Source organism: Taudactylus pleione, unplaced genomic scaffold (assembly GCF_031769625.1).
Source record: "Taudactylus pleione unplaced genomic scaffold, aTauple2 ptg000092l, whole genome shotgun sequence".
Classification (NCBI taxonomy): Eukaryota; Metazoa; Chordata; class Amphibia; order Anura; family Myobatrachidae; genus Taudactylus; species Taudactylus pleione.
The window spans coordinates 6,815,463-6,839,458 of record NW_028284494.1 but is presented as its reverse complement, the minus strand read 5'-3'; the positions used below and the strand labels follow the sequence as shown (position 1 = coordinate 6,839,458).

At 56.7% G+C, this 23,996-nt stretch overlaps 1 protein-coding gene and 16 non-coding genes across 17 annotated transcripts in view; all 17 read right to left on the bottom strand.

Moving 5' to 3' along the window:
• SLC38A9 (solute carrier family 38 member 9) overlaps nt 1-23,996 on the bottom strand; it is a 270,792-nt gene that overhangs the window by 64,814 nt on the left and 181,982 nt on the right. The gene's annotated exons all lie outside the window — the stretch shown is intronic.
• On the bottom strand, nt 1,259-1,422 carry LOC148527140 (U1 spliceosomal RNA). Its single transcript, XR_015878163.1, has one exon. It is a non-coding gene; the product is annotated as a U1 spliceosomal RNA (small nuclear RNA).
• Nucleotides 2,695-2,858, bottom strand: LOC148527139 (U1 spliceosomal RNA). The gene has a single exon (XR_015878121.1). It is a non-coding gene; the product is annotated as a U1 spliceosomal RNA (small nuclear RNA).
• Nucleotides 4,131-4,294, bottom strand: LOC148527138 (U1 spliceosomal RNA). Its single transcript, XR_015878120.1, has one exon. It is a non-coding gene; the product is annotated as a U1 spliceosomal RNA (small nuclear RNA).
• On the bottom strand, nt 5,567-5,730 carry LOC148527137 (U1 spliceosomal RNA). Its single transcript, XR_015878119.1, has one exon. It is a non-coding gene; the product is annotated as a U1 spliceosomal RNA (small nuclear RNA).
• On the bottom strand, nt 6,996-7,159 carry LOC148527136 (U1 spliceosomal RNA). The gene has a single exon (XR_015878118.1). It is a non-coding gene; the product is annotated as a U1 spliceosomal RNA (small nuclear RNA).
• Nucleotides 8,432-8,595, bottom strand: LOC148527135 (U1 spliceosomal RNA). Its single transcript, XR_015878154.1, has one exon. It is a non-coding gene; the product is annotated as a U1 spliceosomal RNA (small nuclear RNA).
• Nucleotides 9,868-10,031, bottom strand: LOC148527134 (U1 spliceosomal RNA). Its single transcript, XR_015878117.1, has one exon. It is a non-coding gene; the product is annotated as a U1 spliceosomal RNA (small nuclear RNA).
• Nucleotides 11,303-11,466, bottom strand: LOC148527133 (U1 spliceosomal RNA). Its single transcript, XR_015878149.1, has one exon. It is a non-coding gene; the product is annotated as a U1 spliceosomal RNA (small nuclear RNA).
• LOC148527132 (U1 spliceosomal RNA) lies at nt 12,737-12,900 on the bottom strand. Its single transcript, XR_015878141.1, has one exon. It is a non-coding gene; the product is annotated as a U1 spliceosomal RNA (small nuclear RNA).
• LOC148527131 (U1 spliceosomal RNA) lies at nt 14,173-14,336 on the bottom strand. Its single transcript, XR_015878116.1, has one exon. It is a non-coding gene; the product is annotated as a U1 spliceosomal RNA (small nuclear RNA).
• On the bottom strand, nt 15,602-15,765 carry LOC148527130 (U1 spliceosomal RNA). Its single transcript, XR_015878114.1, has one exon. It is a non-coding gene; the product is annotated as a U1 spliceosomal RNA (small nuclear RNA).
• Nucleotides 17,038-17,201, bottom strand: LOC148527129 (U1 spliceosomal RNA). Its single transcript, XR_015878136.1, has one exon. It is a non-coding gene; the product is annotated as a U1 spliceosomal RNA (small nuclear RNA).
• On the bottom strand, nt 18,474-18,637 carry LOC148527128 (U1 spliceosomal RNA). The gene has a single exon (XR_015878113.1). It is a non-coding gene; the product is annotated as a U1 spliceosomal RNA (small nuclear RNA).
• LOC148527127 (U1 spliceosomal RNA) lies at nt 19,909-20,072 on the bottom strand. The gene has a single exon (XR_015878147.1). It is a non-coding gene; the product is annotated as a U1 spliceosomal RNA (small nuclear RNA).
• Nucleotides 21,343-21,506, bottom strand: LOC148527126 (U1 spliceosomal RNA). Its single transcript, XR_015878140.1, has one exon. It is a non-coding gene; the product is annotated as a U1 spliceosomal RNA (small nuclear RNA).
• Nucleotides 22,779-22,942, bottom strand: LOC148527125 (U1 spliceosomal RNA). Its single transcript, XR_015878112.1, has one exon. It is a non-coding gene; the product is annotated as a U1 spliceosomal RNA (small nuclear RNA).

Below are 23,996 nucleotides of genomic sequence, written 5' to 3'. Positions count from 1 at the left end.
CTGGGGAGGCCCGCTGCTCGGGCACACCCCCGTCAACTGAAGGAGGTTTACCTGGGGAGCATGCGCGAAGCGAACTCTCAGCTGAGGTCAACAACTGCAGGGAGGCCACATCTCTTCACCTGGAAGGGTGCCTTGTTGCTGAAGCACCCCCAAACTACATACGCACAAACTAGTGCAAGCATTCCCAGGGCACACTGCAGCAGACGGATTTGCATACGGTGATGTCATCCAAGCAGTCGGCCAAAGCTGGCTGCGAGCCTCGTCGGCGTATGAAAGGAAAAGGACAGGAAACAGGAAAAGTGCCGGGGGCGCGGGGCACGGCGAGCTTTCACGGGTGCCGTCTGGATGACTCCCAAGTCCGCCCTGCGTGGGGATCAAGGTGGGCAGCCACAGCACTTGAAGCACTCAGGCTGATTTCTTGCAGCAGCTGGACCGTGCAACAGCTCCAGGCCTGCTTTGCAAAGCAAGTGAAACAAGTGTGGGTCCTGCACCGCCCTCTATTGGTGGGATTACGCAAAGAACGCTGGAATGGCACAACAGCAAGGAAGCATGCAGCAAGCACACACAGGAGGAGAGGTCAGGACAGAGCGCGGCGCTGAGGGAAAGGTGGAAGCGCAGTTTACAGGGCGCAGGGGCCAAGTAGGGAGGGGAATCATTTGATGTTTCACCGGAACCATCGGTCAGGTGGTTCCGATGTTTGACGCTTAACCCCGCGATGGTGAGGGAGCATCCGATGCTCCCCCCCCATTGCTAGGCTTCCCCCTCAACGTTGTCTTTGTGTGGGGCGCCGTGCGGCTGCGCAGGCTTGCTGGCAGCTGCACTCACCGTGCGGTACTTTGGGCTGCCGGCTGGCTCTCTTCGTGTCTGGTGCTCACAACCTAAGAGACCGAGGGCCTGATTGAGAGACGGACGCAACGCAGAGGTTACGCAGTGGAGAGCGGTTATTGGTGGTCTGCGCAAGCGTCTTGAGTCCCGCTGCGCACGGGTGAAATGTACTAGTTAGTGTGTTACATGCTTAAGTAGAAAAGGCCAGAGAAACATCGGTCCCGGAACCGATGCTTAGGCCCAAACAATGTTTTGTGAGCAATGCTAAAACCATGGGGCTAGTAGTACTAGCAACGTTCCCTTTCAATGTCCAATCCCCGGGGCAAAGAAGGGAGGGGGTGGACACATCCAGCAAAGCTTCAGAGTTGACACCAGCACAGCAGACACAGAGACGCTTTCAAACAAAACCAAGCTGATTTTTACCAGAGATGATCAGGGGAAAGCGCGAACGCAGTCCCCCACTACCACAAATTATGCAGTCGAGTTTCCCGCATTTGGGGAAATCACAGGGGTCAGCACACCCGGAGTGCAATGGATGAGCCTCGCCCTGGGAGAACCACCTTCGTGATCATGGCATCTTCCCTGCCAGGTAAGTATGAGTTGGACTAGGGCTGGGGAGGCCCGCTGCTCGGGCACACCCCCGTCAACTGAAGGAGGTTTACCTGGGGAGCATGCGCGAAGCGAACTCTCAGCTGAGGTCAACAACTGCAGGGAGGCCACATCTCTTCACCTGGAAGGGTGCCTTGTTGCTGAAGCACCCCCAAACTACATACGCACAAACTAGTGCAAGCATTCCCAGGGCACACTGCAGCAGACGGATTTGCATACGGTGATGTCATCCAAGCAGTCGGCCAAAGCTGGCTGCGAGCCTCGTCGGCGTATGAAAGGAAAAGGACAGGAAACAGGAAAAGTGCCGGGGGCGCGGGGCACGGCGAGCTTTCACGGGTGCCGTCTGGATGACTCCCAAGTCCGCCCTGCGTGGGGATCAAGGTGGGCAGCCACAGCACTTGAAGCACTCAGGCTGATTTCTTGCAGCAGCTGGACCGTGCAACAGCTCCAGGCCTGCTTTGCAAAGCAAGTGAAACAAGTGTGGGTCCTGCACCGCCCTCTATTGGTGGGATTACGCAAAGAACGCTGGAATGGCACAACAGCAAGGAAGCATGCAGCAAGCACACACAGGAGGAGAGGTCAGGACAGAGCGCGGCGCTGAGGGAAAGGTGGAAGCGCAGTTTACAGGGCGCAGGGGCCAAGTAGGGAGGGGAATCATTTGATGTTTCACCGGAACCATCGGTCAGGTGGTTCCGATGTTTGACGCTTAACCCCGCGATGGTGAGGGAGCATCCGATGCTCCCCCCCCATTGCTAGGCTTCCCCCTCAACGTTGTCTTTGTGTGGGGCGCCGTGCGGCTGCGCAGGCTTGCTGGCAGCTGCACTCACCGTGCGGTACTTTGGGCTGCCGGCTGGCTCTCTTCGTGTCTGGTGCTCACAACCTAAGAGACCGAGGGCCTGATTGAGAGACGGACGCAACGCAGAGGTTACGCAGTGGAGAGCGGTTATTGGTGGTCTGCGCAAGCGTCTTGAGTCCCGCTGCGCACGGGTGAAATGTACTAGTTAGTGTGTTACATGCTTAAGTAGAAAAGGCCAGAGAAACATCGGTCCCGGAACCGATGCTTAGGCCCAAACAATGTTTTGTGAGCAATGCTAAAACCATGGGGCTAGTAGTACTAGCAACGTTCCCTTTCAATGTCCAATCCCCGGGGCAAAGAAGGGAGGGGGTGGACACATCCAGCAAAGCTTCAGAGTTGACACCAGCACAGCAGACACACAGACGCTTTCAAACAAAACCAAGCTGATTTTTACCAGAGATGATCAGGGGAAAGCGCGAACGCAGTCCCCCACTACCACAAATTATGCAGTCGAGTTTCCCGCATTTGGGGAAATCGCAGGGGTCAGCACACCCGGAGTGCAATGGATGAGCCTCGCCCTGGGAGAACCACCTTCGTGATCATGGTATCTCCCCTGCCAGGTAAGTATGAGTTGGACTAGGGCTGGGGAGGCCCGCTGCTCGGGCACACCCCCGTCAACTGAAGGAGGTTTACCTGGGGAGCATGCGCGAAGCGAACTCTCAGCTGAGGTCAACAACTGCAGGGAGGCCACATCTCTTCACCTGGAAGGGTGCCTTGTTGCTGAAGCACCCCCAAACTACATACGCACAAACTAGTGCAAGCATTCCCAGGGCACACTGCAGCAGACGGATTTGCATACGGTGATGTCATCCAAGCAGTCGGCCAAAGCTGGCTGCGAGCCTCGTCGGCGTATGAAAGGAAAAGGACAGGAAACAGGAAAAGTGCCGGGGGCGCGGGGCACGGCGAGCTTTCACGGGTGCCGTCTGGATGACTCCCAAGTCCGCCCTGCGTGGGGATCAAGGTGGGCAGCCACAGCACTTGAAGCACTCAGGCTGATTTCTTGCAGCAGCTGGACCGTGCAACAGCTCCAGGCCTGCTTTGCAAAGCAAGTGAAACAAGTGTGGGTCCTGCACCGCCCTCTATTGGTGGGATTACGCAAAGAACGCTGGAATGGCACAACAGCAAGGAAGCATGCAGCAAGCACACACAGGAGGAGAGGTCAGGACAGAGCGCGGCGCTGAGGGAAAGGTGGAAGCGCAGTTTACAGGGCGCAGGGGCCAAGTAGGGAGGGGAATCATTTGATGTTTCACCGGAACCATCGGTCAGGTGGTTCCGATGTTTGACGCTTAACCCCGCGATGGTGAGGGAGCATCCGATGCTCCCCCCCCATTGCTAGGCTTCCCCCTCAACGTTGTCTTTGTGTGGGGCGCCGTGCGGCTGCGCAGGCTTGCTGGCAGCTGCACTCACCGTGCGGTACTTTGGGCTGCCGGCTGGCTCTCTTCGTGTCTGGTGCTCACAACCTAAGAGACCGAGGGCCTGATTGAGAGACGGACGCAACGCAGAGGTTACGCAGTGGAGAGCGGTTATTGGTGGTCTGCGCAAGCGTCTTGAGTCCCGCTGCGCACGGGTGAAATGTACTAGTTAGTGTGTTACATGCTTAAGTAGAAAAGGCCAGAGAAACATCGGTCCCGGAACCGATGCTTAGGCCCAAACAATGTTTTGTGAGCAATGCTAAAACCATGGGGCTAGTAGTACTAGCAACGTTCCCTTTCAATGTCCAATCCCCGGGGCAAAGAAGGGAGGGGGTGGACACATCCAGCAAAGCTTCAGAGTTGACACCAGCACAGCAGACACACAGACGCTTTCAAACAAAACCAAGCTGATTTTTACCAGAGATGATCAGGGGAAAGCGCGAACGCAGTCCCCCACTACCACAAATTATGCAGTCGAGTTTCCCGCATTTGGGGAAATCGCAGGGGTCAGCACACCCGGAGTGCAATGGATGAGCCTCGCCCTGGGAGAACCACCTTCGTGATCATGGTATCTCCCCTGCCAGGTAAGTATGAGTTGGACTAGGGCTGGGGAGGCCCGCTGCTCGGGCACACCCCCGTCAACTGAAGGAGGTTTACCTGGGGAGCATGCGCGAAGCGAACTCTCAGCTGAGGTCAACAACTGCAGGGAGGCCACATCTCTTCACCTGGAAGGGTGCCTTGTTGCTGAAGCACCCCCAAACTACATACGCACAAACTAGTGCAAGCATTCCCAGGGCACACTGCAGCAGACGGATTTGCATACGGTGATGTCATCCAAGCAGTCGGCCAAAGCTGGCTGCGAGCCTCGTCGGCGTATGAAAGGAAAAGGACAGGAAACAGGAAAAGTGCCGGGGGCGCGGGGCACGGCGGGCTTTCACGGGTGCCGTCTGGATGACTCCCAAGTCCGCCCTGCGTGGGGATCAAGGTGGGCAGCCACAGCACTTGAAGCACTCAGGCTGATTTCTTGCAGCAGCTGGACCGTGCAACAGCTCCAGGCCTGCTTTGCAAAGCAAGTGAAACAAGTGTGGGTCCTGCACCGCCCTCTATTGGTGGGATTACGCAAAGAACGCTGGAATGGCACAACAGCAAGGAAGCATGCAGCAAGCACACACAGGAGGAGAGGTCAGGACAGAGCGCGGCGCTGAGGGAAAGGTGGAAGCGCAGTTTACAGGGTGCAGGGGCCAAGTAGGGAGGGGAATCATTTGATGTTTCACCGGAACCATCGGTCAGGTGGTTCCGATGTTTGACGCTTAACCCCGCGATGGTGAGGGAGCATCCGATGCTCCCTCCCCATTGCTAGGCTTCCCCCTCAACGTTGTCTTTGTGTGGGGCGCCGTGCGGCTGCGCAGGCTTGCTGGCAGCTGCACTCACCGTGCGGTACTTTGGGCTGCCGGCTGGCTCTCTTCGTGTCTGGTGCTCACAACCTAAGAGACCGAGGGCCTGATTGAGAGACGGACGCAACGCAGAGGTTACGCAGTGGAGAGCGGTTATTGGTGGTCTGCGCAAGCGTCTTGAGTCCCGCTGCGCACGGGTGAAATGTACTAGTTAGTGTGTTACATGCTTAAGTAGAAAAGGCCAGAGAAACATCGGTCCCGGAACCGATGCTTAGGCCCAAACAATGTTTTGTGAGCAATGCTAAAACCATGGGGCTAGTAGTACTAGCAACGTTCCCTTTCAATGTCCAATCCCCGGGGCAAAGAAGGGAGGGGGTGGACACATCCAGCAAAGCTTCAGAGTTGACACCAGCACAGCAGACACACAGATGCTTTCAAACAAAACCAAGCTGATTTTTACCAGAGATGATCAGGGGAAAGCGCGAACGCAGTCCCCCACTACCACAAATTATGCAGTCGAGTTTCCCGCATTTGGGGAAATCGCAGGGGTCAGCACACCCGGAGTGCAATGGATGAGCCTCGCCCTGGGAGAACCACCTTCGTGATCATGGTATCTCCCCTGCCAGGTAAGTATAAGTGGGCTGGGGAGGCCCGCTGCTCGGGCACACCCCCGTCAACTGAAGGAGGTTTACCTGGGGAGCATGCGCGAAGCGAACTCTCAGCTGAGGTCAACAACTGCAGGGAGGCCACATCTCTTCACCTGGAAGGGTGCCTTGTTGCTGAAGCACCCCCAAACTACATACGCACAAACTAGTGCAAGCATTCCCAGGGCACACTGCAGCAGACGGATTTGCATACGGTGATGTCATCCAAGCAGTCGGCCAAAGCTGGCTGCGAGCCTCGTCGGCGTATGAAAGGAAAAGGACAGGAAACAGGAAAAGTGCCGGGGGCGCGGGGCACGGCGAGCTTTCACGGGTGCCGTCTGGATGACTCCCAAGTCCGCCCTGCGTGGGGATCAAGGTGGGCAGCCACAGCACTTGAAGCACTCAGGCTGATTTCTTGCAGCAGCTGGACCGTGCAACAGCTCCAGGCCTGCTTTGCAAAGCAAGTGAAACAAGTGTGGGTCCTGCACCGCCCTCTATTGGTGGGATTACGCAAAGAACGCTGGAATGGCACAACAGCAAGGAAGCATGCAGCAAGCACACACAGGAGGAGAGGTCAGGACAGAGCGCGGCGCTGAGGGAAAGGTGGAAGCGCAGTTTACAGGGCGCAGGGGCCAAGTAGGGAGGGGAATCATTTGATGTTTCACCGGAACCATCGGTCAGGTGGTTCCGATGTTTGACGCTTAACCCCGCGATGGTGAGGGAGCATCCGATGCTCCCCCCCCATTGCTAGGCTTCCCCCTCAACGTTGTCTTTGTGTGGGGCGCCGTGCGGCTGCGCAGGCCTGCTGGCAGCTGCACTCACCGTGCTGTACTTTGGGCTGCCGGCTGGCTCTCTTCGTGTCTGGTGCTCACAACCTAAGAGACCGAGGGCCTGATTGAGAGACGGACGCAACGCAGAGGTTACGCAGTGGAGAGCGGTTATTGGTGGTCTGCGCAAGCGTCTTGAGTCCCGCTGCGCACGGGTGAAATGTACTAGTTAGTGTGTTACATGCTTAAGTAGAAAAGGCCAGAGAAACATCGGTCCCGGAACCGATGCTTAGGCCCAAACAATGTTTTGTGAGCAATGCTAAAACCATGGGGCTAGTAGTACTAGCAACGTTCCCTTTCAATGTCCAATCCCCGGGGCAAAGAAGGGAGGGGGTGGACACATCCAGCAAAGCTTCAGAGTTGACACCAGCACAGCAGACACACAGACGCTTTCAAACAAAACCAAGCTGATTTTTACCAGAGATGATCAGGGGAAAGCGCGAACGCAGTCCCCCACTACCACAAATTATGCAGTCGAGTTTCCCGCATTTGGGGAAATCGCAGGGGTCAGCACACCCGGAGTGCAATGGATGAGCCTCGCCCTGGGAGAACCACCTTCGTGATCATGGTATCTCCCCTGCCAGGTAAGTATGAGTTGGACTAGGGCTGGGGAGGCCCGCTGCTCGGGCACACCCCCGTCAACTGAAGGAGGTTTACCTGGGGAGCATGCGCGAAGCGAACTCTCAGCTGAGGTCAACAACTGCAGGGAGGCCACATCTCTTCACCTGGAAGGGTGCCTTGTTGCTGAAGCACCCCCAAACTACATACGCACAAACTAGTGCAAGCATTCCCAGGGCACACTGCAGCAGACGGATTTGCATACGGTGATGTCATCCAAGCAGTCGGCCAAAGCTGGTTGCGAGCCTCGTCGGCGTATGAAAGGAAAAGGACAGGAAACAGGAAAAGTGCCGGGGGCGCGGGGCACGGCGGGCTTTCACGGGTGCCGTCTGGATGACTCCCAAGTCCGCCCTGCGTGGGGATCAAGGTGGGCAGCCACAGCACTTGAAGCACTCAGGCTGATTTCTTGCAGCAGCTGGACCGTGCAACAGCTCCAGGCCTGCTTTGCAAAGCAAGTGAAACAAGTGTGGGTCCTGCACCGCCCTCTATTGGTGGGATTACGCAAAGAACGCTGGAATGGCACAACAGCAAGGAAGCATGCAGCAAGCACACACAGGAGGAGAGGTCAGGACAGAGCGCGGCGCTGAGGGAAAGGTGGAAGCGCAGTTTACAGGGCGCAGGGGCCAAGTAGGGAGGGGAATCATTTGATGTTTCACCGGAACCATCGGTCAGGTGGTTCCGATGTTTGACGCTTAACCCCGCGATGGTGAGGGAGCATCCGATGCTCCCCCCCCATTGCTAGGCTTCCCCCTCAACGTTGTCTTTGTGTGGGGCGCCGTGCGGCTGCGCAGGCTTGCTGGCAGCTGCACTCACCGTGCGGTACTTTGGGCTGCCGGCTGGCTCTCTTCGTGTCTGGTGCTCACAACCTAAGAGACCGAGGGCCTGATTGAGAGACGGACGCAACGCAGAGGTTACGCAGTGGAGAGCGGTTATTGGTGGTCTGCGCAAGCGTCTTGAGTCCCGCTGCGCACGGGTGAAATGTACTAGTTAGTGTGTTACATGCTTAAGTAGAAAAGGCCAGAGAAACATCGGTCCCGGAACCGATGCTTAGGCCCAAACAATGTTTTGTGAGCAATGCTAAAACCATGGGGCTAGTAGTACTAGCAACGTTCCCTTTCAATGTCCAATCCCCGGGGCAAAGAAGGGAGGGGGTGGACACATCCAGCAAAGCTTCAGAGTTGACACCAGCACAGCAGACACACAGACGCTTTCAAACAAAACCAAGCTGATTTTTACCAGAGATGATCAGGGGAAAGCACGAACGCAGTCCCCCACTACCACAAATTATGCAGTCGAGTTTCCCGCATTTGGGGAAATCGCAGGGGTCAGCACACCCGGAGTGCAATGGATGAGCCTCGCCCTGGGAGAACCACCTTTGTGATCATGGTATCTCCCCTGCCAGGTAAGTATGAGTTGGACTAGGGCTGGGGAGGCCCGCTGCTCGGGCACACCCCCGTCAACTGAAGGAGGTTTACCTGGGGAGCATGCGCGAAGCGAACTCTCAGCTGAGGTCAACAACTGCAGGGAGGCCACATCTCTTCACCTGGAAGGATGCCTTGTTGCTGAAGCACCCCCAAACTACATACGCACAAACTAGTGCAAGCATTCCCAGGGCACACTGCAGCAGACGGATTTGCATACGGTGATGTCATCCAAGCAGTCGGCCAAAGCTGGCTGCGAGCCTCGTCGGCGTATGAAAGGAAAAGGACAGGAAACAGGAAAAGTGCCGGGGGCGCGGGGCACGGCGGGCTTTCACGGGTGCCGTCTGGATGACTCCCAAGTCCGCCCTGCGTGGGGATCAAGGTGGGCAGCCACAGCACTTGAAGCACTCAGGCTGATTTCTTGCAGCAGCTGGACCGTGCAACAGCTCCAGGCCTGCTTTGCAAAGCAAGTGAAACAAGTGTGGGTCCTGCACCGCCCTCTATTGGTGGGATTACGCAAAGAACGCTGGAATGGCACAACAGCAAGGAAGCATGCAGCAAGCACACACAGGAGGAGAGGTCAGGACAGAGCGCGGCGCTGAGGGAAAGGTGGAAGCGCAGTTTACAGGGCGCAGGGGCCAAGTAGGGAGGGGAATCATTTGATGTTTCACCGGAACCATCGGTCAGGTGGTTCCGATGTTTGACGCTTAACCCCGCGATGGTGAGGGAGCATCCGATGCTCCCTCCCCATTGCTAGGCTTCCCCCTCAACGTTGTCTTTGTGTGGGGCGCCGTGCGGCTGCGCAGGCTTGCTGGCAGCTGCACTCACCGTGCGGTACTTTGGGCTGCCGGCTGGCTCTCTTCGTGTCTGGTGCTCACAACCTAAGAGACCGAGGGCCTGATTGAGAGACGGACGCAACGCAGAGGTTACGCAGTGGAGAGCGGTTATTGGTGGTCTGCGCAAGCGTCTTGATTCCCGCTGCGCACGGGTGAAATGTACTAGTTAGTGTGTTACATGCTTAAGTAGAAAAGGCCAGAGAAACATCGGTCCCGGAACCGATGCTTAGGCCCAAACAATGTTTTGTGAGCAATGCTAAAACCATGGGGCTAGTAGTACTAGCAACGTTCCCTTTCAATGTCCAATCCCCGGGGCAAAGAAGGGAGGGGGTGGACACATCCAGCAAAGCTTCAGAGTTAACACCAGCACAGCAGACACACAGACGCTTTCAAACAAAACCAAGCTGATTTTTACCAGAGATGATCAGGGGAAAGCGCGAACGCAGTCCCCCACTACCACAAATTATGCAGTCGAGTTTCCCGCATTTGGGGAAATCGCAGGGGTCAGCACACCCGGAGTGCAATGGATGAGCCTCGCCCTGGGAGAACCACCTTCGTGATCATGGTATCTCCCCTGCCAGGTAAGTATGAGTTGGACTAGGGCTGGGGAGGCCCGCTGCTCGGGCACACCCCCGTCAACTGAAGGAGGTTTACCTGGGGAGCATGCGCGAAGCGAACTCTCAGCTGAGGTCAACAACTGCAGGGAGGCCACATCTCTTCACCTGGAAGGGTGCCTTGTTGCTGAAGCACCCCCAAACTACATACGCACAAACTAGTGCAAGCATTCCCAGGGCACACTGCAGCAGACGGATTTGCATACGGTGATGTCATCCAAGCAGTCGGCCAAAGCTGGCTGCGAGCCTCGTCGGCGTATGAAAGGAAAAGGACAGGAAACAGGAAAAGTGCCGGGGGCGCGGGGCACGGCGAGCTTTCACGGGTGCCGTCTGGATGACTCCCAAGTCCGCCCTGCGTGGGGATCAAGGTGGGCAGCCACAGCACTTGAAGCACTCAGGCTGATTTCTTGCAGCAGCTGGACCGTGCAACAGCTCCAGGCCTGCTTTGCAAAGCAAGTGAAACAAGTGTGGGTCCTGCACCGCCCTCTATTGGTGGATTACGCAAAGAACGCTGGAATGGCACAACAGCAAGGAAGCATGCAGCAAGCACACACAGGAGGAGAGGTCAGGACAGAGCGCGGCGCTGAGGGAAAGGTGGAAGCGCAGTTTACAGGGCGCAGGGGCCAAGTAGGGAGGGGAATCATTTGATGTTTCACCGGAACCATCGGTCAGGTGGTTCCGATGTTTGACGCTTAACCCCGCGATGGTGAGGGAGCATCCGATGCTCCCTCCCCATTGCTAGGCTTCCCCCTCAACGTTGTCTTTGTGTGGGGCGCCGTGCGGCTGCGCAGGCTTGCTGGCAGCTGCACTCACCGTGCGGTACTTTGGGCTGCCGGCTGGCTCTCTTCGTGTCTGGTGCTCACAACCTAAGAGACCGAGGGCCTGATTGAGAGACGGACGCAACGCAGAGGTTACGCAGTGGAGAGCGGTTATTGGTGGTCTGCGCAAGCGTCTTGAGTCCCGCTGCGCACGGGTGAAATGTACTAGTTAGTGTGTTACATGCTTAAGTAGAAAAGGCCAGAGAAACATCGGTCCCGGAACCGATGCTTAGGCCCAAACAATGTTTTGTGAGCAATGCTAAAACCATGGGGCTAGTAGTACTAGCAACGTTCCCTTTCAATGTCCAATCCCCGGGGCAAAGAAGGGAGGGGGTGGACACATCCAGCAAAGCTTCAGAGTTGACACCAGCACAGCAGACACACAGACGCTTTCAAACAAAACCAAGCTGATTTTTACCAGAGATGATCAGGGGAAAGCGCGAACGCAGTCCCCCACTACCACAAATTATGCAGTCGAGTTTCCCGCATTTGGGGAAATCGCAGGAGTCAGCACACCCGGAGTGCAATGGATGAGCCTCGCCCTGGGAGAACCACCTTCGTGATCATGGTATCTCCCCTGCCAGGTAAGTATGAGTTGGACTAGGGCTGGGGAGGCCCGCTGCTCGGGCACACCCCCGTCAACTGAAGGAGGTTTACCTGGGGAGCATGCGCGAAGCGAACTCTCAGCTGAGGTCAACAACTGCAGGGAGGCCACATCTCTTCACCTGGAAGGGTGCCTTGTTGCTGAAGCACCCCCAAACTACATACGCACAAACTAGTGCAAGCATTCCCAGGGCACACTGCAGCAGACGGATTTGCATACGGTGATGTCATCCAAGCAGTCGGCCAAAGCTGGCTGCGAGCCTTGTCGGCGTATGAAAGGAAAAGGACAGGAAACAGGAAAAGTGCCGGGCGCGGGGCACGGCGGGCTTTCACGGGTGCCGTCTGGATGACTCCCAAGTCCGCCCTGCGTGGGGATCAAGGTGGGCAGCCACAGCACTTGAAGCACTCAGGCTGATTTCTTGCAGCAGCTGGACCGTGCAACAGCTCCAGGCCTGCTTTGCAAAGCAAGTGAAACAAGTGTGGGTCCTGCACCGCCCTCTATTGGTGGGATTACGCAAAGAACGCTGGAATGGCACAACAGCAAGGAAGCATGCAGCAAGCACACACAGGAGGAGAGGTCAGGACAGAGCGCGGCGCTGAGGGAAAGGTGGAAGCGCAGTTTACAGGGCGCAGGGGCCAAGTAGGGAGGGGAATCATTTGATGTTTCACCGGAACCATCGGTCAGGTGGTTCCGATGTTTGACGCTTAACCCCGCGATGGTGAGGGAGCATCCGATGCTCCCTCCCCATTGCTAGGCTTCCCCCTCAACGTTGTCTTTGTGTGGGGCGCCGTGCGGCTGCGCAGGCTTGCTGGCAGCTGCACTCACCGTGCGGTACTTTGGGCTGCCGGCTGGCTCTCTTCGTGTCTGGTGCTCACAACCTAAGAGACCGAGGGCCTGATTGAGAGACGGACGCAACGCAGAGGTTACGCAGTGGAGAGCGGTTATTGGTGGTCTGCGCAAGCGTCTTGAGTCCCGCTGCGCACGGGTGAAATGTACTAGTTAGTGTGTTACATGCTTAAGTAGAAAAGGCCAGAGAAACATCGGTCCCGGAACCGATGCTTAGGCCCAAACAATGTTTTGTGAGCAATGCTAAAACCATGGGGCTAGTAGTACTAGCAACGTTCCCTTTCAATGTCCAATCCCCGGGGCAAAGAAGGGAGGGGGTGGACACATCCAGCAAAGCTTCAGAGTTGACACCAGCACAGCAGACACACAGATGCTTTCAAACAAAACCAAGCTGATTTTTACTAGAGATGATCAGGGGAAAGCGCGAACGCAGTTCCCCACTACCACAAATTATGCAGTCGAGTTTCCCGCATTTGGGGAAATCGCAGGGGTCAGCACACCCGGAGTGCAATGGATGAGCCTCGCCCTGGGAGAACCACCTTCGTGATCATGGTATCTCCCCTGCCAGGTAAGTATGAGTTGGACTAGGGCTGGGGAGGCCCGCTGCTCGGGCACACCCCCGTCAACTGAAGGAGGTTTACCTGGGGAGCATGCGCGAAGCGAACTCTCAGCTGAGGTCAACAACTGCAGGGAGGCCACATCTCTTCACCTGGAAGGGTGCCTTGTTGCTGAAGCACCCCCAAACTACATACGCACAAACTAGTGCAAGCATTCCCAGGGCACACTGCAGCAGACGGATTTGCATACGGTGATGTCATCCAAGCAGTCGGCCAAAGCTGGCTGCGAGCCTCGTCGGCGTATGAAAGGAAAAGGACAGGAAACAGGAAAAGTGCCGGGGGCGCGGGGCACGGCGGGCTTTCACGGGTGCCGTCTGGATGACTCCCAAGTCCGCCCTGCGTGGGGATCAAGGTGGGCAGCCACAGCACTTGAAGCACTCAGGCTGATTTCTTGCAGCAGCTGGACCGTGCAACAGCTCCAGGCCTGCTTTGCAAAGCAAGTGAAACAAGTGTGGGTCCTGCACCGCCCTCTATTGGTGGGATTACGCAAAGAACGCTGGAATGGCACAACAGCAAGGAAGCATGCAGCAAGCACACACAGGAGGAGAGGTCAGGACAGAGCGCGGCGCTGAGGGAAAGGTGGAAGCGCAGTTTACAGGGCGCAGGGGCCAAGTAGGGAGGGGAATCATTTGATGTTTCACCGGAACCATCGGTCAGGTGGTTCCGATGTTTGACGCTTAACCCCGCGATGGTGAGGGAGCATCCGATGCTCCCTCCCCATTGCTAGGCTTCCCCCTCAACGTTGTCTTTGTGTGGGGCGCCGTGCGGCTGCGCAGGCTTGCTGGCAGCTGCACTCACCGTGCGGTACTTTGGGCTGCCGGCTGGCTCTCTTCGTGTCTGGTGCTCACAACCTAAGAGACCGAGGGCCTGATTGAGAGACGGACGCAACGCAGAGGTTACGCAGTGGAGAGCGGTTATTGGTGGTCTGCGCAAGCGTCTTGAGTCCCGCTGCGCACGGGTGAAATGTACTAGTTAGTGTGTTACATGCTTAAGTAGAAAAGGCCAGAGAAACATCGGTCCCGGAACCGATGCTTAGGCCCAAACAATGTTTTGTGAGCAATGCTAAAACCATGGGGCTAGTAGTACTAGCAACGTTCCCTTTCAATGTCCAATCCCCGGGGCAAAGAAGGGAGGGGGTGGACACATCCAGCAAAGCTTCAGAGTTGACACCAGCACAGCAGACACACAGACGCTTTCAAACAAAACCAAGCTGATTTTTACCAGAGATGATCAGGGGAAAGCGCGAACGCAGTCCCCCACTACCACAAATTATGCAGTCGAGTTTCCCGCATTTGGGGAAATCGCAGGGGTCAGCACACCCGGAGTGCAATGGATGAGCCTCGCCCTGGGAGAACCACCTTCGTGATCATGGTATCTCCCCTGCCAGGTAAGTATAAGTGGGCTGGGGAGGCCCGCTGCTCGGGCACACCCCCGTCAACTGAAGGAGGTTTACCTGGGGAGCATGCGCGAAGCGAACTCTCAGCTGAGGTCAACAACTGCAGGGAGGCCACATCTCTTCACCTGGAAGGGTGCCTTGTTGCTGAAGCACCCCCAAACTACATACGCACAAACTAGTGCAAGCATTCCCAGGGCACACTGCAGCAGACGGATTTGCATACGGTGATGTCATCCAAGCAGTCGGCCAAAGCTGGCTGCGAGCCTCGTCGGCGTATGAAAGGAAAAGGACAGGAAACAGGAAAAGTGCCGGGGGCGCGGGGCACGGCGAGCTTTCACGGGTGCCGTCTGGATGACTCCCAAGTCCGCCCTGCGTGGGGATCAAGGTGGGCAGCCACAGCACTTGAAGCACTCAGGCTGATTTCTTGCAGCAGCTGGACCGTGCAACAGCTCCAGGCCTGCTTTGCAAAGCAAGTGAAACAAGTGTGGGTCCTGCACCGCCCTCTATTGGTGGGATTACGCAAAGAACGCTGGAATGGCACAACAGCAAGGAAGCATGCAGCAAGCACACACAGGAGGAGAGGTCAGGACAGAGCGCGGCGCTGAGGGAAAGGTGGAAGCGCAGTTTACAGGGCGCAGGGGCCAAGTAGGGAGGGGAATCATTTGATGTTTCACCGGAACCATCGGTCAGGTGGTTCCGATGTTTGACGCTTAACCCCGCGATGGTGAGGGAGCATCCGATGCTCCCCCCCCATTGCTAGGCTTCCCCCTCAACGTTGTCTTTGTGTGGGGCGCCGTGCGGCTGCGCAGGCCTGCTGGCAGCTGCACTCACCGTGCGGTACTTTGGGCTGCCGGCTGGCTCTCTTCGTGTCTGGTGCTCACAACCTAAGAGACCGAGGGCCTGATTGAGAGACGGACGCAACGCAGAGGTTACGCAGTGGAGAGCGGTTATTGGTGGTCTGCGCAAGCGTCTTGAGTCCCGCTGCGCACGGGTGAAATGTACTAGTTAGTGTGTTACATGCTTAAGTAGAAAAGGCCAGAGAAACATCGGTCCCGGAACCGATGCTTAGGCCCAAACAATGTTTTGTGAGCAATGCTAAAACCATGGGGCTAGTAGTACTAGCAACGTTCCCTTTCAATGTCCAATCCCCGGGGCAAAGAAGGGAGGGGGTGGACACATCCAGCAAAGCTTCAGAGTTGACACCAGCACAGCAGACACACAGACGCTTTCAAACAAAACCAAGCTGATTTTTACCAGAGATGATCAGGGGAAAGCGCGAACGCAGTCCCCCACTACCACAAATTATGCAGTCGAGTTTCCCGCATTTGGGGAAATCGCAGGGGTCAGCACACCCGGAGTGCAATGGATGAGCCTCGCCCTGGGAGAACCACCTTCGTGATCATGGTATCTCCCCTGCCAGGTAAGTATGAGTTGGACTAGGGCTGGGGAGGCCCGCTGCTCGGGCACACCCCCGTCAACTGAAGGAGGTTTACCTGGGGAGCATGCGCGAAGCGAACTCTCAGCTGAGGTCAACAACTGCAGGGAGGCCACATCTCTTCACCTGGAAGGGTGCCTTGTTGCTGAAGCACCCCCAAACTACATACGCACAAACTAGTGCAAGCATTCCCAGGGCACACTGCAGCAGACGGATTTGCATACGGTGATGTCATCCAAGCAGTCGGCCAAAGCTGGTTGCGAGCCTCGTCGGCGTATGAAAGGAAAAGGACAGGAAACAGGAAAAGTGCCGGGGGCGCGGGGCACGGCGGGCTTTCACGGGTGCCGTCTGGATGACTCCCAAGTCCGCCCTGCGTGGGGATCAAGGTGGGCAGCCACAGCACTTGAAGCACTCAGGCTGATTTCTTGCAGCAGCTGGACCGTGCAACAGCTCCAGGCCTGCTTTGCAAAGCAAGTGAAACAAGTGTGGGTCCTGCACCGCCCTCTATTGGTGGGATTACGCAAAGAACGCTGGAATGGCACAACAGCAAGGAAGCATGCAGCAAGCACACACAGGAGGAGAGGTCAGGACAGAGCGCGGCGCTGAGGGAAAGGTGGAAGCGCAGTTTACAGGGCGCAGGGGCCAAGTAGGGAGGGGAATCATTTGATGTTTCACCGGAACCATCGGTCAGGTGGTTCCGATGTTTGACGCTTAACCCCGCGATGGTGAGGGAGCATCCGATGCTCCCCCCCCATTGCTAGGCTTCCCCCTCAACGTTGTCTTTGTGTGGGGCGCCGTGCGGCTGCGCAGGCTTGCTGGCAGCTGCACTCACCGTGCGGTACTTTGGGCTGCCGGCTGGCTCTCTTCGTGTCTGGTGCTCACAACCTAAGAGACCGAGGGCCTGATTGAGAGACGGACGCAACGCAGAGGTTACGCAGTGGAGAGCGGTTATTGGTGGTCTGCGCAAGCGTCTTGAGTCCCGCTGCGCACGGGTGAAATGTACTAGTTAGTGTGTTACATGCTTAAGTAGAAAAGGCCAGAGAAACATCGGTCCCGGAACCGATGCTTAGGCCCAAACAATGTTTTGTGAGCAATGCTAAAACCATGGGGCTAGTAGTACTAGCAACGTTCCCTTTCAATGTCCAATCCCCGGGGCAAAGAAGGGAGGGGGTGGACACATCCAGCAAAGCTTCAGAGTTGACACCAGCACAGCAGACACACAGACGCTTTCAAACAAAACCAAGCTGATTTTTACCAGAGATGATCAGGGGAAAGCGCGAACGCAGTCCCCCACTACCACAAATTATGCAGTCGAGTTTCCCGCATTTGGGGAAATCGCAGGGGTCAGCACACCCGGAGTGCAATGGATGAGCCTCGCCCTGGGAGAACCACCTTTGTGATCATGGTATCTCCCCTGCCAGGTAAGTATGAGTTGGACTAGGGCTGGGGAGGCCCGCTGCTCGGGCACACCCCCGTCAACTGAAGGAGGTTTACCTGGGGAGCATGCGCGAAGCGAACTCTCAGCTGAGGTCAACAACTGCAGGGAGGCCACATCTCTTCACCTGGAAGGATGCCTTGTTGCTGAAGCACCCCCAAACTACATACGCACAAACTAGTGCAAGCATTCCCAGGGCACACTGCAGCAGACGGATTTGCATACGGTGATGTCATCCAAGCAGTCGGCCAAAGCTGGCTGCGAGCCTCGTCGGCGTATGAAAGGAAAAGGACAGGAAACAGGAAAAGTGCCGGGGGCGCGGGGCACGGCGGGCTTTCACGGGTGCCGTCTGGATGACTCCCAAGTCCGCCCTGCGTGGGGATCAAGGTGGGCAGCCACAGCACTTGAAGCACTCAGGCTGATTTCTTGCAGCAGCTGGACCGTGCAACAGCTCCAGGCCTGCTTTGCAAAGCAAGTGAAACAAGTGTGGGTCCTGCACCGCCCTCTATTGGTGGGATTACGCAAAGAACGCTGGAATGGCACAACAGCAAGGAAGCATGCAGCAAGCACACACAGGAGGAGAGGTCAGGACAGAGCGCGGCGCTGAGGGAAAGGTGGAAGCGCAGTTTACAGGGCGCAGGGGCCAAGTAGGGAGGGGAATCATTTGATGTTTCACCGGAACCATCGGTCAGGTGGTTCCGATGTTTGACGCTTAACCCCGCGATGGTGAGGGAGCATCCGATGCTCCCTCCCCATTGCTAGGCTTCCCCCTCAACGTTGTCTTTGTGTGGGGCGCCGTGCGGCTGCGCAGGCTTGCTGGCAGCTGCACTCACCGTGCGGTACTTTGGGCTGCCGGCTGGCTCTCTTCGTGTCTGGTGCTCACAACCTAAGAGACCGAGGGCCTGATTGAGAGACGGACGCAACGCAGAGGTTACGCAGTGGAGAGCGGTTATTGGTGGTCTGCGCAAGCGTCTTGATTCCCGCTGCGCACGGGTGAAATGTACTAGTTAGTGTGTTACATGCTTAAGTAGAAAAGGCCAGAGAAACATCGGTCCCGGAACCGATGCTTAGGCCCAAACAATGTTTTGTGAGCAATGCTAAAACCATGGGGCTAGTAGTACTAGCAACGTTCCCTTTCAATGTCCAATCCCCGGGTCAAAGAAGGGAGGGGGTGGACACATCCAGCAAAGCTTCAGAGTTGACACCAGCACAGCAGACACACAGACGCTTTCAAACAAAACCAAGCTGATTTTTACCAGAGATGATCAGGGGAAAGCGCGAACGCAGTCCCCCACTACCACAAATTATGCAGTCGAGTTTCCCGCATTTGGGGAAATCGCAGGGGTCAGCACACCCGGAGTGCAATGGATGAGCCTCGCCCTGGGAGAACCACCTTCGTGATCATGGTATCTCCCCTGCCAGGTAAGTATGAGTTGGACTAGGGCTGGGGAGGCCCGCTGCTCGGGCACACCCCCGTCAACTGAAGGAGGTTTACCTGGGGAGCATGCGCGAAGCGAACTCTCAGCTGAGGTCAACAACTGCAGGGAGGCCACATCTCTTCACCTGGAAGGGTGCCTTGTTGCTGAAGCACCCCCAAACTACATACGCACAAACTAGTGCAAGCATTCCCAGGGCACACTGCAGCAGACGGATTTGCATACGGTGATGTCATCCAAGCAGTCGGCCAAAGCTGGCTGCGAGCCTCGTCGGCGTATGAAAGGAAAAGGACAGGAAACAGGAAAAGTGCCGGGGGCGCGGGGCACGGCGAGCTTTCACGGGTGCCGTCTGGATGACTCCCAAGTCCGCCCTGCGTGGGGATCAAGGTGGGCAGCCACAGCACTTGAAGCACTCAGGCTGATTTCTTGCAGCAGCTGGACCGTGCAACAGCTCCAGGCCTGCTTTGCAAAGCAAGTGAAACAAGTGTGGGTCCTGCACCGCCCTCTATTGGTGGATTACGCAAAGAACGCTGGAATGGCACAACAGCAAGGAAGCATGCAGCAAGCACACACAGGAGGAGAGGTCAGGACAGAGCGCGGCGCTGAGGGAAAGGTGGAAGCGCAGTTTACAGGGCGCAGGGGCCAAGTAGGGAGGGGAATCATTTGATGTTTCACCGGAACCATCGGTCAGGTGGTTCCGATGTTTGACGCTTAACCCCGCGATGGTGAGGGAGCATCCGATGCTCCCTCCCCATTGCTAGGCTTCCCCCTCAACGTTGTCTTTGTGTGGGGCGCCGTGCGGCTGCGCAGGCTTGCTGGCAGCTGCACTCACCGTGCGGTACTTTGGGCTGCCGGCTGGCTCTCTTCGTGTCTGGTGCTCACAACCTAAGAGACCGAGGGCCTGATTGAGAGACGGACGCAACGCAGAGGTTACGCAGTGGAGAGCGGTTATTGGTGGTCTGCGCAAGCGTCTTGAGTCCCGCTGCGCACGGGTGAAATGTACTAGTTAGTGTGTTACATGCTTAAGTAGAAAAGGCCAGAGAAACATCGGTCCCGGAACCGATGCTTAGGCCCAAACAATGTTTTGTGAGCAATGCTAAAACCATGGGGCTAGTAGTACTAGCAACGTTCCCTTTCAATGTCCAATCCCCGGGGCAAAGAAGGGAGGGGGTGGACACATCCAGCAAAGCTTCAGAGTTGACACCAGCACAGCAGACACACAGACGCTTTCAAACAAAACCAAGCTGATTTTTACCAGAGATGATCAGGGGAAAGCGCGAACGCAGTCCCCCACTACCACAAATTATGCAGTCGAGTTTCCCGCATTTGGGGAAATCGCAGGAGTCAGCACACCCGGAGTGCAATGGATGAGCCTCGCCCTGGGAGAACCACCTTCGTGATCATGGTATCTCCCCTGCCAGGTAAGTATGAGTTGGACTAGGGCTGGGGAGGCCCGCTGCTCGGGCACACCCCCGTCAACTGAAGGAGGTTTACCTGGGGAGCATGCGCGAAGCGAACTCTCAGCTGAGGTCAACAACTGCAGGGAGGCCACATCTCTTCACCTGGAAGGGTGCCTTGTTGCTGAAGCACCCCCAAACTACATACGCACAAACTAGTGCAAGCATTCCCAGGGCACACTGCAGCAGACGGATTTGCATACGGTGATGTCATCCAAGCAGTCGGCCAAAGCTGGCTGCGAGCCTTGTCGGCGTATGAAAGGAAAAGGACAGGAAACAGGAAAAGTGCCGGGCGCGGGGCACGGCGGGCTTTCACGGGTGCCGTCTGGATGACTCCCAAGTCCGCCCTGCGTGGGGATCAAGGTGGGCAGCCACAGCACTTGAAGCACTCAGGCTGATTTCTTGCAGCAGCTGGACCGTGCAACAGCTCCAGGCCTGCTTTGCAAAGCAAGTGAAACAAGTGTGGGTCCTGCACCGCCCTCTATTGGTGGGATTACGCAAAGAACGCTGGAATGGCACAACAGCAAGGAAGCATGCAGCAAGCACACACAGGAGGAGAGGTCAGGACAGAGCGCGGCGCTGAGGGAAAGGTGGAAGCGCAGTTTACAGGGCGCAGGGGCCAAGTAGGGAGGGGAATCATTTGATGTTTCACCGGAACCATCGGTCAGGTGGTTCCGATGTTTGACGCTTAACCCCGCGATGGTGAGGGAGCATCCGATGCTCCCTCCCCATTGCTAGGCTTCCCCCTCAACGTTGTCTTTGTGTGGGGCGCCGTGCGGCTGCGCAGGCTTGCTGGCAGCTGCACTCACCGTGCGGTACTTTGGGCTGCCGGCTGGCTCTCTTCGTGTCTGGTGCTCACAACCTAAGAGACCGAGGGCCTGATTGAGAGACGGACGCAACGCAGAGGTTACGCAGTGGAGAGCGGTTATTGGTGGTCTGCGCAAGCGTCTTGAGTCCCGCTGCGCACGGGTGAAATGTACTAGTTAGTGTGTTACATGCTTAAGTAGAAAAGGCCAGAGAAACATCGGTCCCGGAACCGATGCTTAGGCCCAAACAATGTTTTGTGAGCAATGCTAAAACCATGGGGCTAGTAGTACTAGCAACGTTCCCTTTCAATGTCCAATCCCCGGGGCAAAGAAGGGAGGGGGTGGACACATCCAGCAAAGCTTCAGAGTTGACACCAGCACAGCAGACACACAGATGCTTTCAAACAAAACCAAGCTGATTTTTACTAGAGATGATCAGGGGAAAGCGCGAACGCAGTTCCCCACTACCACAAATTATGCAGTCGAGTTTCCCGCATTTGGGGAAATCGCAGGGGTCAGCACACCCGGAGTGCAATGGATGAGCCTCGCCCTGGGAGAACCACCTTCGTGATCATGGTATCTCCCCTGCCAGGTAAGTATGAGTTGGACTAGGGCTGGGGAGGCCCGCTGCTCGGGCACACCCCCGTCAACTGAAGGAGGTTTACCTGGGGAGCATGCGCGAAGCGAACTCTCAGCTGAGGTCAACAACTGCAGGGAGGCCACATCTCTTCACCTGGAAGGGTGCCTTGTTGCTGAAGCACCCCCAAACTACATACGCACAAACTAGTGCAAGCATTCCCAGGGCACACTGCAGCAGACGGATTTGCATACGGTGATGTCATCCAAGCAGTCGGCCAAAGCTGGCTGCGAGCCTCGTCGGCGTATGAAAGGAAAAGGACAGGAAACAGGAAAAGTGCCGGGGGCGCGGGGCACGGCGGGCTTTCACGGGTGCCGTCTGGATGACTCCCAAGTCCGCCCTGCGTGGGGATCAAGGTGGGCAGCCACAGCACTTGAAGCACTCAGGCTGATTTCTTGCAGCAGCTGGACCGTGCAACAGCTCCAGGCCTGCTTTGCAAAGCAAGTGAAACAAGTGTGGGTCCTGCACCGCCCTCTATTGGTGGGATTACGCAAAGAACGCTGGAATGGCACAACAGCAAGGAAGCATGCAGCAAGCACACACAGGAGGAGAGGTCAGGACAGAGCGCGGCGCTGAGGGAAAGGTGGAAGCGCAGTTTACAGGGCGCAGGGGCCAAGTAGGGAGGGGAATCATTTGATGTTTCACCGGAACCATCGGTCAGGTGGTTCCGATGTTTGACGCTTAACCCCGCGATGGTGAGGGAGCATCCGATGCTCCCTCCCCATTGCTAGGCTTCCCCCTCAACGTTGTCTTTGTGTGGGGCGCCGTGCGGCTGCGCAGGCTTGCTGGCAGCTGCACTCACCGTGCGGTACTTTGGGCTGCCGGCTGGCTCTCTTCGTGTCTGGTGCTCACAACCTAAGAGACCGAGGGCCTGATTGAGAGACGGACGCAACGCAGAGGTTACGCAGTGGAGAGCGGTTATTGGTGGTCTGCGCAAGCGTCTTGAGTCCCGCTGCGCACGGGTGAAATGTACTAGTTAGTGTGTTACATGCTTAAGTAGAAAAGGCCAGAGAAACATCGGTCCCGGAACCGATGCTTAGGCCCAAACAATGTTTTGTGAGCAATGCTAAAACCATGGGGCTAGTAGTACTAGCAACGTTCCCTTTCAATGTCCAATCCCCGGGGCAAAGAAGGGAGGGGGTGGACACATCCAGCAAAGCTTCAGAGTTGACACCAGCACAGCAGACACACAGACGCTTTCAAACAAAACCAAGCTGATTTTTACCAGAGATGATCAGGGGAAAGCGCGAACGCAGTCCCCCACTACCACAAATTATGCAGTCGAGTTTCCCGCATTTGGGGAAATCGCAGGGGTCAGCACACCCGGAGTGCAATGGATGAGCCTCGCCCTGGGAGAACCACCTTCGTGATCATGGTATCTCCCCTGCCAGGTAAGTATGAGTTGGACTAGGGCTGGGGAGGCCCGCTGCTCGGGCACACCCCCGTCAACTGAAGGAGGTTTACCTGGGGAGCATGCGCGAAGCGAACTCTCAGCTGAGGTCAACAACTGCAGGGAGGCCACATCTCTTCACCTGGAAGGGTGCCTTGTTGCTGAAGCACCCCCAAACTACATACGCACAAACTAGTGCAAGCATTCCCAGGGCACACTGCAGCAGACGGATTTGCATACGGTGATGTCATCCAAGCAGTCGGCCAAAGCTGGCTGCGAGCCTCGTCGGCGTATGAAAGGAAAAGGACAGGAAACAGGAAAAGTGCCGGGGGCGCGGGGCACGGCGGGCTTTCACGGGTGCCGTCTGGATGACTCCCAAGTCCGCCCTGCGTGGGGATCAAGGTGGGCAGCCACAGCACTTGAAGCACTCAGGCTGATTTCTTGCAGCAGCTGGACCGTGCAACAGCTCCAGGCCTGCTTTGCAAAGCAAGTGAAACAAGTGTGGGTCCTGCACCGCCCTCTATTGGTGGGATTACGCAAAGAACGCTGGAATGGCACAACAGCAAGGAAGCATGCAGCAAGCACACACAGGAGGAGAGGTCAGGACAGAGCGCGGCGCTGAGGGAAAGGTGGAAGCGCAGTTTACAGGGCGCAGGGGCCAAGTAGGGAGGGGAATCATTTGATGTTTCACCGGAACCATCGGTCAGGTGGTTCCGATGTTTGACGCTTAACCCCGCGATGGTGAGGGAGCATCCGATGCTCCCTCCCCATTGCTAGGCTTCCCCCTCAACGTTGTCTTTGTGTGGGGCGCCGTGCGGCTGCGCAGGCTTGCTGGCAGCTGCACTCACCGTGCGGTACTTTGGGCTGCCGGCTGGCTCTCTTCGTGTCTGGTGCTCACAACCTAAGAGACCGAGGGCCTGATTGAGAGACGGACGCAACGCAGAGGTTACGCAGTGGAGAGCGGTTATTGGTGGTCTGCGCAAGCGTCTTGAGTCCCGCTGCGCACGGGTGAAATGTACTAGTTAGTGTGTTACATGCTTAAGTAGAAAAGGCCAGAGAAACA